At 37.0% G+C, this 18,115-nt stretch overlaps 1 long non-coding RNA gene across 2 annotated transcripts; it reads right to left on the bottom strand.

The window, feature by feature from the left end:
- Positions 1–8,743: 8,743 nt before the first annotated feature.
- On the bottom strand, positions 8,744–17,516 carry LOC139128389 (uncharacterized). Of its 2 annotated transcripts, none has more exons than XR_011551281.1 (3): positions 17,278–17,516; positions 12,750–12,864; positions 8,744–9,531 (listed from the first exon to the last, which is right to left on the bottom strand). It is a non-coding gene; the product is annotated as an uncharacterized lncRNA (long non-coding RNA). The 2 variants fall into 2 exon arrangements; XR_011551282.1 differs by having other exon boundaries at positions 12,750–12,858.
- Between the last annotated feature and the right edge of the window lie 599 nt (positions 17,517–18,115).

Below are 18,115 nucleotides of genomic sequence, written 5' to 3'. Positions count from 1 at the left end.
GTAGGAGGTGTTTGTTGTTGCTCCGTTTTTATTCGTAGTTTTTGCTTTGCCGGACCGTTTTTCACCAATATTGTCATCGTTTTGGATTGGGTTTGTTTCCTAGACTCTCCTCTCTGTGACATTGGACTGTTTTATCAGAGGATTGCTGAGATTTTGGTCGATTACTGAGTTGGTGCTTGTCACCTACTTGGTCGGCCAAAATGGCGGCCGCGCATGTGTTATCACGGCGTTTTGGTGAAGCCCACACCTTGTCAAAACTATGCATGAAGAATGCCTTGAAGATGGAAAGCCTGGATGGTGTCAGTGTCAATACTTATGTGGAAAAAAATTCTGAATTGGTGGATGAAAGTGATATTGTCGCTGCTTCAAGGATGAACAAATCTGTGGTTGTTTTTCTGAAAACTGTAACGCGGTTGAGATGGTTTGCACTACTGGAGTTACTGTTAGCAAGCAGTTTATTCAGCCCCAGCCTATGGTTAAACCTGCTACAAAGGTAATTTTGTCAAACGTGCCACCTTTCCTACCAAATGAACTATTGATTGAGAAATTGGAACCTTTTGGAAAAGTAATTTCTCACAGTATCGTTTTATTCCACTTGGTTGTAAAAGGGAAGGCCTCAAACATGTGAAATCATTTCGACGTCAGACGTACGTCGTGTTGAAACAGAACAATATCAATGGAGTTTTACATGTTCTCCACGAAGGGCATTTCTATACAATTTACATATCTACTGATGAAGCCAGGTGCTTTCACTGTAAAGACATTGGTCACCTACGGAGAGACTGTCCTGTGCTACACCGCGAGAATAACAATGAAATCAGAATTGAAAGAGAATCAGATCAACGCAAAGACAATGATAGTGTACAAAACGATATTTGTGATGAAACAACTTGTAACACGAGAAATCAAGACATTTTGTCATTCAACCCGGCTGATAGTGAAGTTACTGATTTGAACGTTAACAATGATATCAGAAATGAAAGAGACGATATTAGTGAGAAACGACCAGTAATACGATGTCAAATGATCAATCAAATGAAATTGTCGGACAAGAGCATCAGTCATCACATCGAGTTAATAAGCGGGCGAGATCTCCGAGTCCTGACGATAGTCATGTTTCTGAAAATTACTCCGAGAGAAAAAGGTGTGAAACTGATGATCCACAAGTACAGTTGCCTCCTTCATCGATTACTAACGACGAACAATCAAATCGTGAAAGTACCATTGAATTGAACAATGCTAATGTTCTTTCTGATGAAGAGAGGGTACGATCCCCTCCTTCAACCCATGACGATCCGAGCGTCATAAGTACTAATGAAATTACACCTGAGGTCATTTTGCCTTCTTCAGCTGACGATAATCTGTCTTTATCCACCCCAACTTCAACAGCATCATATGACTGGGGAGACTCGCCATACACCTATCCGTCTTCGTACCCCCCTCCTTCAGGCATTCCAGTACAAAATTCATTTGCTGCATTGGCAACTGACAGTGACACTACTGTTGACGAAGACACCGCTTCACGCTGCTCATCTTTTTCTGATGTGTCAACACTGAGTGAATTACCAGACAAGACGCCTGTTTCTCTGTCCCAAAAATCTCTGATGGATTTTATTGAAGACATAAAATATTCTAAAAAACCTATTGAGCAATCACAAGAATTTTGTTCAGATTTAAAGTTGTTGATCAAATCACTGTCACATCTTCAGAAATCTGGAATTCTCGCTAGTCCTCAGAAAACTCGAGTTGGAAAACTAGTCAATAAGATCAAGAAACATGTCAAAAATACTAAATAGTTATGTATTTGAACAGAAAACTATCTACTTCTATTAACAATGGTTTGCCTCACACTTTCAACTTTTAATGTGCGTGGGTGCAGAGATGCCTTGACACGTTTTGAAACTTTTGATTTCTGAAAAATGTCCAGAAGTCTGATGTCTATTTTCTTCAAGAGACCCACTCCCTACCCCGTGACGAAGATGTCTGGAGGCTTGTTTGGCGAGGTCGTGCCGAATTTTCTCACCTAACTTCAAACAGTGGAGGTATTGCGATATTTTTTTCTCCGGGGATTAAAGTAGACATTGTGAAATCTTGCTCGGTTATTCCAGGTAGACTTCTCTATGTTAAGGCTATTATTAATGACACTACTTATAATTTTATTAATATTTATGCTTCGGTTGATCACAATGAACGGCTTGTTAATTTTCGAAAGCTTGAATGGCTACTGAATGAACTGCGTAGTGAAGAAATTATTTTTCTCGGTGGTGATTTTAATTGCACTACAAACGCGAGTAAAGATAGACGTCACGGAAATGAGCCTGATCAAAAGACTGCCGATTTTCTATCGAACACAATAAACCGCTTCAAACTGTGCGACGCCTGGAGACGTTTCCATGGTGACGATTGTGTGAATTATACTTGGAAAAGACAGAATAGTGCAGCAAGGCTTGATCGCTTTTACATTTCGAAAAGTTTTAGTAGCAAAATCCAGTTTGTTTCTATTGAGCATGGCTTTAACTCTGATCATGATCTTGTCAGACTTGGCATTTCCCTAGGCAGTGTTAAACCGCGCAGTGCGGTCTGGTGTTTAAATACTGAGGTGTTATCTGATGATGAATATTGTGAACTTATTGTCGACTTTTGGTCAAGCTGGAGATCTAATAAAGACTCGTATAGTTCGCTCCAAATGCGGTGGGATGTCGGCAAACTAAAAATCAAGCAATTGACTCAGCTTTATTCTGCAGATAGAAAAAAGAGGAAACAAATTTGAAATGTGATATTGAGCACGAATTACGTAATCTGGAAAGTTCTCAAAGAGATGGTAATGTCACAGTTGACATCGTTGAAAAAAGAAATCTTTTGGACAGAATTGTGAAATCACAGGTGCAAGGTGCTGTAGTGAGGTCAAGCTTAAGCTTTTTAATAAAAGTGACAGCTCTACTTCGTTCTTTTATGATCTTGAACGGTATAAAGGAACAAAAAAATTTATGACACATCTGCGCTTGCCAAACGGCGATATCACAGAGAATCCATCTCAAATTCGTCAGACTGCTGCTAATTTCTTTTCTAGCCTTTATTCCCCGGATGATGTTTCAGTTGAAGCGCAGGATTTGATCTTAAAAGACTTACCAACCATCAGCAATGAAAATAAGCAGAATTTAGAGTTGCCTATTACTTTTGAGGAATTTTCAAATTCACTTCAATTGCTCGGTAAAAATGCTTCTCCCGGTATTGATGGTCTCCCGACCTAATTTTATCAAAAATTCTGGTCTTTCATTGGCAATGATTATTTTGATGTTTTCACTGCTGCTATTCAAGATGGTATTCTCCCCCTGTCTTGTAGAAGAGCAATTTTGACTTTGATTCCCAAAAAAGGTGACAATAGCCTGATAAAAAATTGGCGCCCTGTTTCGATTCTGTGCTCGGATTACAAAATTTTTACCAAAGCGTTGTCTTTACGTCTTCGCAATGTTTTGCATGAGATCATTGGCATTGACCAAAGCTATTGTGTCCCTGGAAGGCATATTTCTGATAACATTAATCTCGTTCGAGATGTTGTTCACTACTCTAATGAACGTAATTTGCCCCTGGCCATTTTATCATTGGACCAGGAGAAGGCTTTTGATCGTGTCCACCACGGTTTCTTGTTCAAAACACTCCGTGCTTTTGGGTTTGGTCCTAATTTTATTAATTATATCAAGCTTTTGTACTCTCGCGCTAAAAGCCTTTTGAAACTGAACAACTGTCTTTCTTCTCCATTTTCTTTTGATCGTGGAATTCGACAAGGTTGTTCATTGTCCGGACAACTTTATTCCATTTGTATCGAGCCTCTGCTTCATAAAATCCGCACTCGGAGTAAAATGTGTGGTTTCGAGCTTCCAAACTCCAACGGAAAGGTTTGTCTTTTATCAGCTTATGCCGACGATGTGAGTTTTCTTTTGACCCGTGATGACGATTTTAAGAAATTACAGCATTGGCTTGAAATTTATGAGAGGGCTTCAAACGCACGGATTAATTACTTAAAATCAGAAGGCTTGTGGTGTGGTCAATGGAAACAGCGCTGTGACACGCCCTTAAATATCAAGTGGTTTTCGAGTGGGTTAAAGGTTCTAGGTGCTTATATTGGTAATGAGGCCTCTTATGCTGATAAAAACTGGAAGGTATGATGGAGATGATTGATGTTAAACTTAATGTTTGGAAGCAGTTTTCTACCGCCTTATCTTATCAGGGCCGTGTTTTGGTCATCAATCAGCTGGCCGCTACTAAAATTTTGCATCGCTTAGCAGTTTCATCCCCACCAAAAGAACTCATTGTTGCTGTCCAACGTAAATTTGATAATTTTATGTGGCAGGGACGTCACTGGGTTGCAAGGGAAACAGTGTATTTACCAATCAAAAAGGGGGTCAGGGACTTATTCATCTCGAGTCCCGTTTGAACGCTTTTAGATTGCAGTACCTACAACGTTATTTATACGATGATACTAAGCATCCCTGTTATTATTTTACTGATTACTATCTTGGTAAAATTGGCTCGCTGCAGTATGATAAGCAATTATTCTGCATTTCTTTCAAAGACTTGAAAATTGATTGTTCTATCCCTAAATACTATCATGCTTTGTGGATGGCCATGAATTGTAAAACTGTAGTTGTTAAGCGTGGAGGAAAACCAAATACGATTGAAGGGATTCTTAATGAGCCACTGTTTCTGATGATATTATTGTTAACCCCAATACTGGTCACCATTTTCCAGTTGATCAATTTGCTAGAGGTGGTGTGACAAAAACTGTCGACCTTATCAACCTTGATGCTCGGCGGTGGAAAACGTCCCATGAACTTGAACCTTTACTCACAATTCGTTCTCACCGCATCATTTCTTCCAAAAATATTCTTTTTCAAGAAGCAGTTTTGAATGTTTTCGGTGATGTCCTTAGGAATTTCTTTGATACTCCAACTCCGCTTGATAATTATGCTTTGAATAATCCGTTGTATCACTAAACGCTTACTACTTCAGTTGAGGAAAAAGTACCGTTATTCAAACATGCCTGTATAAACTTGAAAAGTGCACCATCTATAAATTCTTAATTGACAGTCTCCATGCAATTTCAGGAAGGCTCAGTAATATTTGGGCAGACTTGTTAAGTATTCCAGAAGGTTCAAAGCCCAACTATGGTATCATTTACAAAGCACCTGTGTTTAAGAAAGAAGGGGACATTCAATGGCGCTTTCTTCATGGTGCCATTTCGACAGGTGTTTATTTGCATTCAGCTGGTTACAAAGACAATGGAAACTGCCCCTTTTGTATTACAAATCTTGACAACAGCTTGCATATGTTTTTAGAGTGTGTCCGGTTAAATAATTTTCTTCACTTTATCAAAAAATTAGTTGGAAAAATCAGCGGTGTTGACACTGTTCCTCAAATGTGGTATATTTTTGGGCCTCCTTTTAAAGAGGGCAAAAAGATGCTATGCGTCTAGTTGTTTTCATCGCAGCTAAGTTAGCAATCCAAATTACTCATTACAATAAGGTTCAAGAAAAAGCTGCTTGTGATGTACTTGATCAGTTTAGAACACGTGTTAAATATCGTCTAATGGTTGAATTTCAGTATTGTAAATTTTCCCATAACTTAGCATATTTTGAATTGTTTTGGGCAAGGAATTCAGCTCTCTGTAGAGTGGAAGATGATGAGCTTCATTTTTGTATTTAGATTAGCTTCTGACACTCGTCTTACATGTACAGTTTAATTTAATTTTGTAAATTTGTACAGTTTGAATAACGTTTCTTGAAAATCTAAAAAATCTTCTTCTTCTTCTTTTACTTCAGCCAATTTCTTGCCCCTTGGAAGTCAAACAACAATTTCGTATAAGTCTTTCAAACTACAGGATTATTTGCATTTAAGAGTAATCATATATCGATTTTTTCGATGGGGACCATATTACTTGGCTGCCATCTCTTGATCAAAATTTGACTAATTTGCATGAAACTTGACCAATTAAACAAGAGTTAGTATCAATAATAATACTTGTTTTATTGTAGTTTAAATGTGCCTGGTTCGAGGCAGTGAGTATGACGGCCCTGGGACAAGGATACCTAATAGTTAATCAGAACTGGCTTTGACGTTAGGGCGTTTGCATGTCCACAAAGCTGTTAGAGAGGTTAAGATTGCATACGTAGCAAGAACATAACGCAGAGTTGCTACACATTCCGTAAGAGTAACGTTCCGCACAGATTATGATTAAGACTTGACTGGCTCCATCACTTTACTTTCCTTGGCAGCAGTAACTGACTAGCCGAGCAAGGTTCACATTTCAGTGAGCCATCGAGTTTACCTAACAATCTTCCTACCACTAACAGCCTGCTGAAGTTTATTCCTCCAGTTTGCTGTTTTGATTTTTATTTGCCCTTTGAGTCGGCCATTAACTTTAAGCAAGTCTAGATTAAGATGTGTTCGTGCCAACTCACACACCCGAGTCACACAGTCGCATAATAATATAACAGGTTAATAGGAAACAGACAATAGAAGTTGAAAATACAGAAATTGTACTTTTTGTTAGAGAAACCATGAAAGCAAAAGAGGTAAAACAAAAGACAATGTTAATTTCTGTCTCGACTAAATTTTATCGGTAGTGCAGTGTGGCGACATCTGCCGCGCATGTACTGTCGTCTGCGAGTGCACTGCAAGACGTACATTTGCTTTGTTCAGCGCAACTTTGTATCCTTTTTGCAAGTTAAAATATCTCAAAATCTGATAGCGATCGATAAAACCAAGTGCAACAATACAAATTGAAAGGAATTTCAGTTTTGAATATTAAGTCTATGGCAAAACGAGCGTGAAAATTGCTCTCGGAAAAACTGTACGAGAAAAGTGGTCTTTTCACATAAAACACGACTGCCTAACGACGTGTTGGTTGTTGAAGACAAAGTTATTGTTGTATAGGACTGATTTTAAAAAACCTTAAGGCCTTAGATCGTAGATCCGACATGACCCCACCCACAAATACTATCATAGTTTTTTCCTTCAAATTCACGGTACAGCCATGGGCCAAAAGATGGCACCTAGTTATGCCATTATCTATATGGGTGACCTGGACGAAAAAATCCTACAGGACTCACGCTCAACACCACTTCTATGGCATCGATTTATCGATGACACACTATGTGAAAAAGCCAGAATCCATCAAGCATTGTTGTGGATTCCTCCGTGGACTCAATCAGAATCCAAGGGGATCCAGAGATATCCATTGTGGGTACTCAGGGAATCCTAAGGTATCCAATGATGGATTCTTCTATATACGGAACACTTTTAGAATCCACAGCAGAATCAATTACAGCATTTTAATGGATTCTATAAGGCAGTCTCCTGAAATAATCCTGTGCAGGATTTCAATGGATTCTGCGTGAAATTAGTGATCATGGAATCCACCCTCTTGCCTTAAATTTTCCCATGGTACCTTGCGTGAAATTGCATAAAATATCACTGCTCTGCTGTCATTCCTTTGAATTTTTTGAATTTCTCATGAATCGGTAATTACTTGAAACAGTAACCTGTACCGTTTGCAAATTTTGTACTGTTTCATCATTTTATTTTCATAATTGTATACCAAAATAATCTTGTATTCTGCTTCTAAACATGGCCTCTGTATCCTTTATGTTATTTTTGACAGATCCATTTCAAAAGGCCTTGCTTCAGTGCAATTATCAACAATTACAATGGTAATGATGCATGGACATGCTTAGAAAATAGATATGGGGCAGATAGTTCTATTATGGGGAAACAAACAGGACCAAGTTGATACATATGTACAGCGCGGATATATAATATCTTTTCTGCATTCTTCCATTTTGTGTTTACAGAATTATGTGCAGGCATATTGCCATAGGATGGTATGCACAATATCTACCATTATTGATTAAAATATATTACCGGTATTCCCATGATATACTAGTATTCTTTCATTTTACTCATACTCACATGTTACACTACACACATCACAATTAAGTTCATACAACTGTAGTTATGCAATTAAAAAAATAATGTCTTTTTTATTCACTGATCAATACTAATCAAATGAAATATTTACAATAATTGACACATGTGTTAAACAAAAGCTGCGGTTTCTGAAAAAAATCACAAACAATAATATAACCAGACTTTTTGAAACCAATATTTCAAGTCATTCATTGAACGTCTGTACAAATGTAGCAGCGATTTAAAAAAAAAACTTGGCAAAAGACAATGGTAAAAATTTTGCCAAAAATACAATTATGCAAACTTCACCACAATTTGAAACAGTCTTACTAAGCTGTACCCTAAAACCTCCATACCAACTTTCAAATCAATTGGAGTTGTGGTCTCAGAGAAGATTTCTTGACCAAGAATAGAAAAAATTGCCCCAAAATACAATTATACAAATAATCACTAATTATGACTCGTCGGTGTGATAACATGAGTACAGCCTGTATCTAGTCAATAAAATTCATAAGTTGAGTGGTCTTTGTTCAAAACTAAAAATGCATCATTGAGCTTTTAGCAGAATCAGAAAATGCAAAAACATATGCTTATACATTAAACATCGTCCTGTAATAAGTTGTCAGCGCTGTTGATATTGTCATTTGTCTGTATAACGGCCCATGGCCCACAGTACAATCAATTACCCACAATGCTGTTCGATTTGTACCAACGACGTTAGTTTTCTTATAACTTTTTCAGTTCTGCATAAAAGCAATAATGTAAAATCTCACGATAATTGATTAATTATATTTATTAAAAGTACGTTGAAGTATTGCAGTACAAATTTCAAAGAAACCATTAAATAACCATAAAAGTCACATTCTTCAGGTACTACAAATGTCACAGTTTTGGGAAGCAAGTTATTACCAACTGAAGGGGGTCATTCTCTGAAAAAAGTTAGCATGTAAATTTCTTTTGTCATTTCTATTTGGAAAAAATCAATATCCTTTTGTTTCATGAAACAGGTGCAGCTAGTCTCCCTACTTTCCATCACTTTATTCTGTATGGCTGACTACACAATCAGTGGAAAATTTACAAAAATCCTTTCTCTTCTCTCAATCAAGCACAATTTTCTCAATCCTTTACAATGGGAATTGACAAGAAAGGTGTTCTTAAAAGTACGTTCTCAGAATTTCTACACGTGGTCCAGGAATTTGTCTACACATGGGAGACATGGTAGACTTCACAGGGGAATCTACGTTGGTACAAATCATGATGTATTGTGGGAAATCTCTAGACTCTAGTACTGTGTGGCCCACCATCCTCATCCTCAGGCTCTAGTCTGATTGGGGCCACGCAATCAATGCAAGGTAGCCTCAATATGCATTTCCTTTGATGCAAGTGTTTTTCCATAATGTACGCAGTTTCACTTCTCTCTCTATCCCATGGCAAGTGTCTCCGAATATAGGCACCAACCTTGCAACTTCTGTCATGCTCGCTGTCCTCAGAAGAAACACACACAACTATCAAATGTCTTCAGCTTCATGCTAGTCCTTGGATAGCCCCGTTTGCGTCCTTCAATTTCTGTAAATAACGATACACAGAATAAATCATCAGAATTGTACATTATCCATTTAGTTTGTTTTTGTTTAAATCTGTGTATTTATAGACCTTTGATAATTCATTTGAAAGTACTTCATTAGAATAGAATGGTTAAAAGTTCATATGTACGCAAGAATTTGATTTCGGAATCTCACTGAAACGTTGATTCACTATACATTGGAGTCTATGAGAAAACTATGAATAATTTTTTTACAATTCTTAAGAAACACATTCTGTGCTTTCTGAGGTGTTTGACAATTGATACAAATGTACTTGATTCAAATAGGGTGTTTGAAGGTTCAGATGTGGACAACAGTAATGATATTGGAATTTCAGCTAAACATTTCTTTTTTCATGGTACTAGTGGTCAACAGGTCACTGTTAATATTTTCCCTGACAAAACTTGCTATATCTCTAATATGTAAGTAATAGAAATTGTTAATTTCCCTCAGTGAGCTCGATTTACAATAAGACAAGCCTCAGAGTTGCCAAGGCAAGATGTTTATGTGCAGATAATTATACTTTTGTTCAGATTTACAGTTAAATGACTACCGAGAGTGAAATATGCAGCGAATCATTTTATCTCCCAAAATGTTTTGAACACTTAAACTACTTTTTTAACAATTTAAAGTGAACCCCAACCAATTCAAATTGTGCTGGCTGTATAACTGAATGCTCCATTGATGAATAAACTGGTCATCTATGTACTGTTGCACATCACACTGACAAGTTTATGCCATAATATACAAATATGAAGATAAAAATGTTTTTTCATTGATTCATTGCCTATTTTATTTACTAAATATTCCTGTTTTTGTTAGGAGAGACTAACATCAATGTATCTCCAAGACACATGGTGTATGGTCGTGCTTCCACTATTAATTTTGCAAAACACATCATCAATTAATGCTTCAGCAAATGGACCAAGTCTTTGTACGTTGGTCGAGAACAAATACAGTAAGACATATACGTTAGAATATTAAATCTGTCAAATAAGGATGGAGTATTGAGGTAGAATATTTTTGTACCATGCAGCTTTGACCTACAGTGCCCTGTAACATTTACATATATTTGAACTAAAAAGAGGGCATGTCATGCTGGGGAATCACCCAAATCAAAGACTGAACTGACTGCGTATGGGTGCCAGTATGGATTAAAGGCAGGGGGACTCGGAGCCTATAAATACCCCTATCTCCCTGGGCATTCATAATCCAACATGAGTGGCACATGGTAAAAGCATCAACGAATGCTCCCGAAAATCTGGAGTTTTCAACAACCAAAGTGTAAATTAAAGCACTGTTCCAACATATTACTTTTGTGAATACTTGTGGCATCACCTTGTTGGTGAAATTCTCTCATTATATCCATTTTAAGTTGATTTTTGATGCGAAAACTGCTGCGGTGCTGTGGACGTGTTCGAAGCATTCAAAGAACAATAGGTGAAAGCTTTCAAACAGCTGCCAATCACAAGGGGATGCACAATCAAACATTTGTTGTGTCAATCAGATCGATACGATGTCAACAATGAATAAACATTTGTACCACTGAGCCTTTTATACCGTCAAGAAATTTTAAAGCTGCAATTTTTTTACCCTGACATATAATACAGCGACCTTGCACAATAATGATCATTCCTCTGCTTCTGTTGGGTTTGTTGGTTTTTTAATTCGCTCAGTGGCCCCAGTAGATTTTTTTCAATATGATACACAGTTTGAATTTTTTTCAAGGTAAATTTAGTATATTCTCTTGTCCAGTTTGATAGAGTAGACGTCGAGCCCAGCAATGTTGACTGAGATCGGGCTTGGGGTCATTTAGTCCTGAAACCTGAAGAGTTCTGTATGATCATTGTTCAGCAGTTGGGTGGTTTTTGTTTGGTCAAAGTAATCAATAACAATGTACGCAAGATTCCTTATGTTGTTTTTGTCACCATCATACACGTATACGAACGGTTTTAGATTAAAAATGGTAAAAATATCCAGTGCTCGTAAATGCATGCACAGATTCTTCAGTGACTGTTTATGCAGCAGTCGTCGATTCGACAAGGATTTGCCACCATGTAACAACTGTAAACACCGCATCAACAGTCCATAAAAAAATTTCATGCTAAATCGAGTTAGATAACAATTGCCTTGCAGTAGGAAAGGTAAGTCCACCATCCGTAAAAGTTGTTGATCTGAAAAATCTTCACTGTGCACCAACTACATGAGTGGCTGTTATAGTTATATTTGTTCAAAACCACTGCCTGTTGTTCCTTGTGTTTTTTTTGTGTCCCTAACGTTGACTGGCTCTATGTGCGTACAAACATAGCAGTCGAGATTAAGATTTCCTGGATAAATAGATACACTCATAGTTTATTCCGCCTCTGATGCAAAGATACACACTGTTTTACATGTGCCACTCCTAGGCCCTGGGTTCAAATTCAATACCTTTAAGAGTTTATCTGTTGGTGCTTGATCTAGAAGTCATCGCCGATGACATAGTCCCCACTGGACTATAGTTTAGGTGTAAGTTTATAGGAAAATAGTTTCATACTATTTTAGTAAAAGATAAAATTATGGTTTTTGAGCATGTCATGAAATCTGGAACATGTTATCAGAACAGAAGCTTGTTTCATCTTTCATTACACAATTTGCAACAAACTCTCTAACGACAGTTTGTCTTGTGATATTGTTTAGATGTTTTGTTTCTCGTACAAAGTTCATAAAGTACACATCAAGGATTCATTCAATAATATTTTGGCAAGTGTTGGGAGACAGTGTTAAAAAGAACATTTCTTAGGTTTGACTATGCAATTATTGTATGTCATGTACCGTACATTTGTGTTTGGAACTCATGTACGAGCCCCCTTAAGTTGTTTTAACACTCTGCTTCTCTATATAAAATTGCAGAGTTAACACATTTCAGTGTGATTTCAAAATTTGACATGGGCTAAGCTGCATCACTATCAACTACATTTGTATCTTCAAAAGAAGATTATAAAGGCAGATTTTGTTGCTTATGGCTGTTAGGTGCTCTGCAAATATAACCAAACATCAACGGTCAACTTAGTCTTACTTTGTGTTGTAATGGTTCTGCTTAACCATGTTCATGTACGATAATTCACCAACACTGGTGCTTTGGTTAGCATGTCCTTCAAAGTTCACAACTATAAACAAAAAACATATCAGTGCAGACTTTGTACATATGTATGAAGTACATACCTCTCATATTCTTCTCAGTTGTTGGCATGCCTTTTCGTGTGACTCTGTCATTCCTTGGGGCACTACACTTTTCCTATTTGTTCAAGCCTAATAAATATCTCCACGGGACCTGCAACTTGCAAGGAAATAAATAAAAGAGTTGAAAATCCTACTGTGAAAATTAAATTATCTTAAACACAGATGATGAATCATCACATTTCACGTGACAATAATGACGATGAATCACCATATTAATCTGACAGTCCATCAACACATATTTGAATCAGAAATATATCAAGCATTTTCATGGCCTGAAATGGCTCAACTTCATTGGATGCACACTGCTCTATGCATTCCTGCAGTATCTCAGAGCTGGTAGACTGTCAGACAATTAATGAAAAATTGACTCTTTTTACATCCATGGTCATATCAATATCTAAATGAGCATGTTAAAGTAACACCACATTTCATTTTCAGCAGAAACGGAAATAATTTAGAAAGTTAAAAATGAAATGATTTGAAATAAAATGACATATCATGTTTAGGTAAGATTAAAATTAATCTCATGTTAACTTAAGCCCCCACTAGCTGTATCTTCTAGCATTGTGTTCATGATTTAACGTCAAGCCAAAATAAGTTTGTGAGAATGTTCTAATTTTGGTGATGTATACACTTATTATTAACTACACACTTGGACTGTACATGCAATTTTGGACAAGATAAAGATTGCAATGTGATTAAATATTTGCCAAAACATTAAATCCCATCACAGTGCATACAAGCAAAACCCTGTATACTGTGCATATCTGCACTGAAATCTTCACACAAACTGCACAAAGCAGTCCAATGTAATGCACAGAGCATTGTGCAATTCATGCGATAAAATGTTGAATGGCCCTTACTTCATCATTGATGGGCCACTCGGGGCGCAACATTCTCTGAATTGTTTGGTCACACAGAGTTCATGCTAATGCATGTAGTTCATACATTCCCGCAGTGAAGTTGGGCTCACCTCCGTCATAGTGTGAAATGTTAAACAATTTCAGTACCCAACACTGTAGCTAACAGAGGTGGAGGTCTGAAGTTTAGTGGAAAGAGATGATGGATTATGTTAACTAAGATTTCTGCTAAAATATCAAGAGACCAGGATGACATTTGACCCAGCCAATATGGCTATAGGTCTGATTTTTGCTGGACGGCCATCATGGGAGGAAAGTGTACAGCAAAAATATCAAGTAACCAGGATGACCTCTGACCTGAATTTAACTTATTTGCCAGTATTAGTGCAATAGCCTTCATATTTGGTTGGATGAGGCGTCACATTATGAATTACATAAGATCTGTCAAATAAAATATTATTGATGTTGACTATAGCGCGTACAATCTTACTCAGCTTCGTTTTGAAAAATTCGCCCTCCCTCCCTATAAATTTTTTTCCAGTCCCTTACCGGCCAGCACAGGTTGAATTCGTGAACACACATATCACAGGTCACCACTTTATGCACATACAAGGCCTCATTAAATGTGATTTAACAGTGACGATTAATCGATAAAGTTAATTAGAGTGAAAATGCACCTATTTCTACTAGCTAAAAAATGCTAATCATGCAAACTGAACTTTGGCTCGCGGCACGTGAATTAGGCTTATCCGTGGTCGTACAGGTAACTCTCTTGTGTTGCAGTGTTTGAGTAATTGTCTATGTTTGCAAAGCAGGGGCACTCTCGGAGAAATCCTACCGGTGCGCACAGTAAAAATCACAGTCCTTAGAAATTTGTAGAGTTGTGCAAGTCCAACATATCAATAATTTGTCACATAAGTTACATAAACGATACTATAGGGTAGAATTCAGAGAAAACCAGGACAAAATCGGGAGATACATGTATTTTGAGGTAAACAAATTTCAAGACTTACAGCTAGTGGGTCTTTAACCCTTTGAACCCGGCTCAGACATAAATGTCTTATGACATCATAGAGTACCAGGGGGTCAGGGTGCAAAGGGTTAAACATGCTAGTCGTCATGTAACTTTGCATTATTTATAACCTTCTAAATTAATACTATTATTGTGACAAAGGAAATAAATTGAAAACATAAATCATTAAATGTAATGTCTCCTATGACTATACATGTAGGAAAAAAGGTCAAAAAATATCAATGGGCCCTATTCTGTCCTTGAGCCATTGTACATACATAAATTTGAGCTTGAATACGTGGACTTGTGGGATTGAATTAAAACATAGGGCCAAAGTCCCTGAAGCTACTATAGACATGGATACAAAATTAAGTATTTCCTGACTGTATGAAATTATCTCACTAAGGTCATCCTAGGGACATGTAAACCAATATTAAAGCTGTCTGACCAGCGGTTTTGAAAAAACAAGCGACTCAACAGTTGACAGAGCTCTGCTGTGTTATGTAGAGAATAACCTTTTGTGACACATGTATTGATGAAGAAGGTGGATATCTTTGATAGCTCATATCAGGATGGCCTGACCAAAAATGGAAAAAAATTCCGTAAAAATACAGATTTGCATATTTCATCAGACTATATTAGTCTATAATAGCAAATAAACGAATTAATTACATTCTAATTAAAGTAAACAAGACTTGCTTAAATCAAGATTTACGTCATAAAAAAACAGCATATCTGTCTGGTTATAAAGAATCTTGAGCTGGTTATCTTTTAATATCAGTATTTTTATCCTATTAACCAAGCACATTTTAACTTTCAAATTAACATTGTAAGTAAGTTCTGTTGAATAAGTTGAGACTGTACGTACTCAAGAGAAAACACACTGAAGAGACAAATGTTTGAAACTTAAGAAGTAGAAGGTCATCAAAAGCATTATAAGGAATCATGTTACACTTTCATGGCACTGTTTACACAGATTGCATAATTGCTATATATAGCACATGAGGAATCTTACAGCCCAGCTTTACCATAAAAACCCTATCACTTTGACCACTCTTTTTAATTGACCACTCTATTTTTTTCCTCAAAAAGTAATCCTATTTAATCCTTACCAAGTCAACCATAAATGGAAATTAGAACTTTCTCTATCTCTATTTATTTGACCACCCTATCATGACAAACTATTATGAGCAACTTCTTTTAGATAACATAAATGGTGGTTCAGAATATATCAAAGTTGGGATTCAGGAAAGTTGCCTTTACATGTTTTAATCCTCCAAGATGGTAAGCATTTCACTATGAACTGTCAAAAAAAGTTGAACTTTCTGATAATTCCACACTAAAATTATTTTGACTTTGATGATTTCCTAATTAATTCAATTATTTAAAATCATATTAATTATTTTTTTCTGCGTGAATTGATAGGGTTTATACAGTACAAGAAGGTACAATGTAAGTTAAATTTTGACCAAAATGACCAAAAAAATCCTTAAAAATACACATTTGCATATTTCATCACAATTTGAACAAATCTAAGTTTGGTTATCCCTAGGGACCTGTATACCAAATAACAAAGCTGTCTGACAAGCGGTTATGAAGTAGAAGATTTTTTACCAAAAACGCCTTTTTTGGCATTAATTTGCCTATTTTCAACAATATCAAAAAAAACGGTTTCTCAAAATCATATTTTTCATCGACACAACAAATATCAAATCAGTAAGTACTGTGGTTCTAAAGATATTTGAGTGGACGGACGCCTCACAAACGGACATACATACATACATACATACAGACTGACGCCGGACGCCGGACGGATACCCATCCCAATAGCTTCTATAGACTACAGTCTATAGTAGCTAAAATTGACCACCATTCAACTGTTTACAGTTTCAAAGAAAAATAAAGGATAGCAAATCTTCATTATCTTATTATTATCCTTCATGCACAGCCATTTTGAGTAGAGGTTCAACAAACAATTGATATAAATGTACCACAATGAGAATATTGGTTGAAAGAACAGATGTGAACAACAAATGTGATATTGGACTTTCACCCTAGTGATTTTTGTAAAGGTTAAAAGTATTCTTTAACAGTTCAAAGTTAAATGAGAACTTATATGTCAATTATTAAGATATCATTTATACACAGGGCACATGACAATTTTGGAGGGACAATCTTTTTCTTGCTAACACTTTTTGAAGGGTCATTATTTTCCATTTTATAAGGCACTTTTGCTGATCCCTGGGATTGCCTTTGTTAGTATGTAGGAGGACTACCTTTTGTTTTCCATTGAAACTGTAATCTGGTTGGTAAATTTTCTGGTGAGACAATCTGGTGCCAACACAGGCCTCTAAAAACACCAATCAATCCCCCGACCGTAATTTTTGTCCAGTCCCTGACAGGTATCAACTCTCATCCTGGGATGCATATAGGTCACATTAGCATAAAGTGACCTGGAAATTCGATGTTCATTATTCGTTTGAAATTATCAGGAATATCGATGATTTAAAACAAACAAACGTTCGATACTATGCCAGATACAGATTTTGCTGGACACGTTTATACCAGAAGGAGTAGACGTATCCCAGACACTTTGGCTGGTCAAGAATAAGTGAATAGCTATACTGTACATACATACCTGGTAAATTGTACACGAGAATCGTCCAGCTGATGCAGGACTCTTTGGCGATCACCACACTGGCACTAGATTCAAACGTACCGCATAGTCGTCGAGACGGTCCAGGATTTCAAGGTTAGAGTCTTTAGTGGACATTCCTAGACACCGGCGGGACGTGTCAGTACTAAAATATAGACGACGCAACGCAACGCTGAGTAGGCGACGCGACGCTATCCATAACAATGGCGTCTTCTGAGTATGGCTCCCCAAGTGCTCAAATATTCACGAAACGAACTTTGCAAAGAATTTGATAACTATCACTTTTCACTCAATCTTGAAGAAAATGTTATTTTTTTGCTCACGTTAAATAAAAATATGCTAACTGAACCATATATTCGTTTTCGCCAGCTAAAGCATGGAGGTAGAAAGAAAGAGAGCAGCAGGCTACGAGCTAGCTAGGGGGTCAATTTTCATCACAGGCTGCTAGCTGTGCAGTTTACCTCTCAGCATGTACACAATAGGATTTCGATTTACGCATTTTTTACCTTCATGAATATTTCAGTGTATAGATCTTTATCAGAATGGTCAAAATATAGCAGCTATTAGGCCTAATTAAAACTTTTGGAAATATGTCCCCCGAATTCAGTTCGGATGCTCTACCAACTGAGCTAACGGATCAGTTCAGTTGGTTTGACGTTCGCCGTCCTGTTGGTCCTTTTTCTTCCCCGAATGAGACCTCAGATTTACACTGGTTATTTTCTCGAAAGAGTTGTTTTAAGGAACCGCAAATATGTAACTAGAAACGTGATAATGAAATATGACAGGTTCCCCAGTGTTGTGTAGTGTGTTTTTCAATTTA

Source organism: Ptychodera flava, unplaced genomic scaffold (genome assembly GCF_041260155.1).
Source record: "Ptychodera flava strain L36383 unplaced genomic scaffold, AS_Pfla_20210202 Scaffold_51__1_contigs__length_905262_pilon, whole genome shotgun sequence".
NCBI classification, from domain to species: Eukaryota; Metazoa; Hemichordata; class Enteropneusta; family Ptychoderidae; genus Ptychodera; species Ptychodera flava.
Note: the sequence above shows the minus strand (reverse complement) of the source record. Positions and strands in the feature narration are given on the sequence as shown.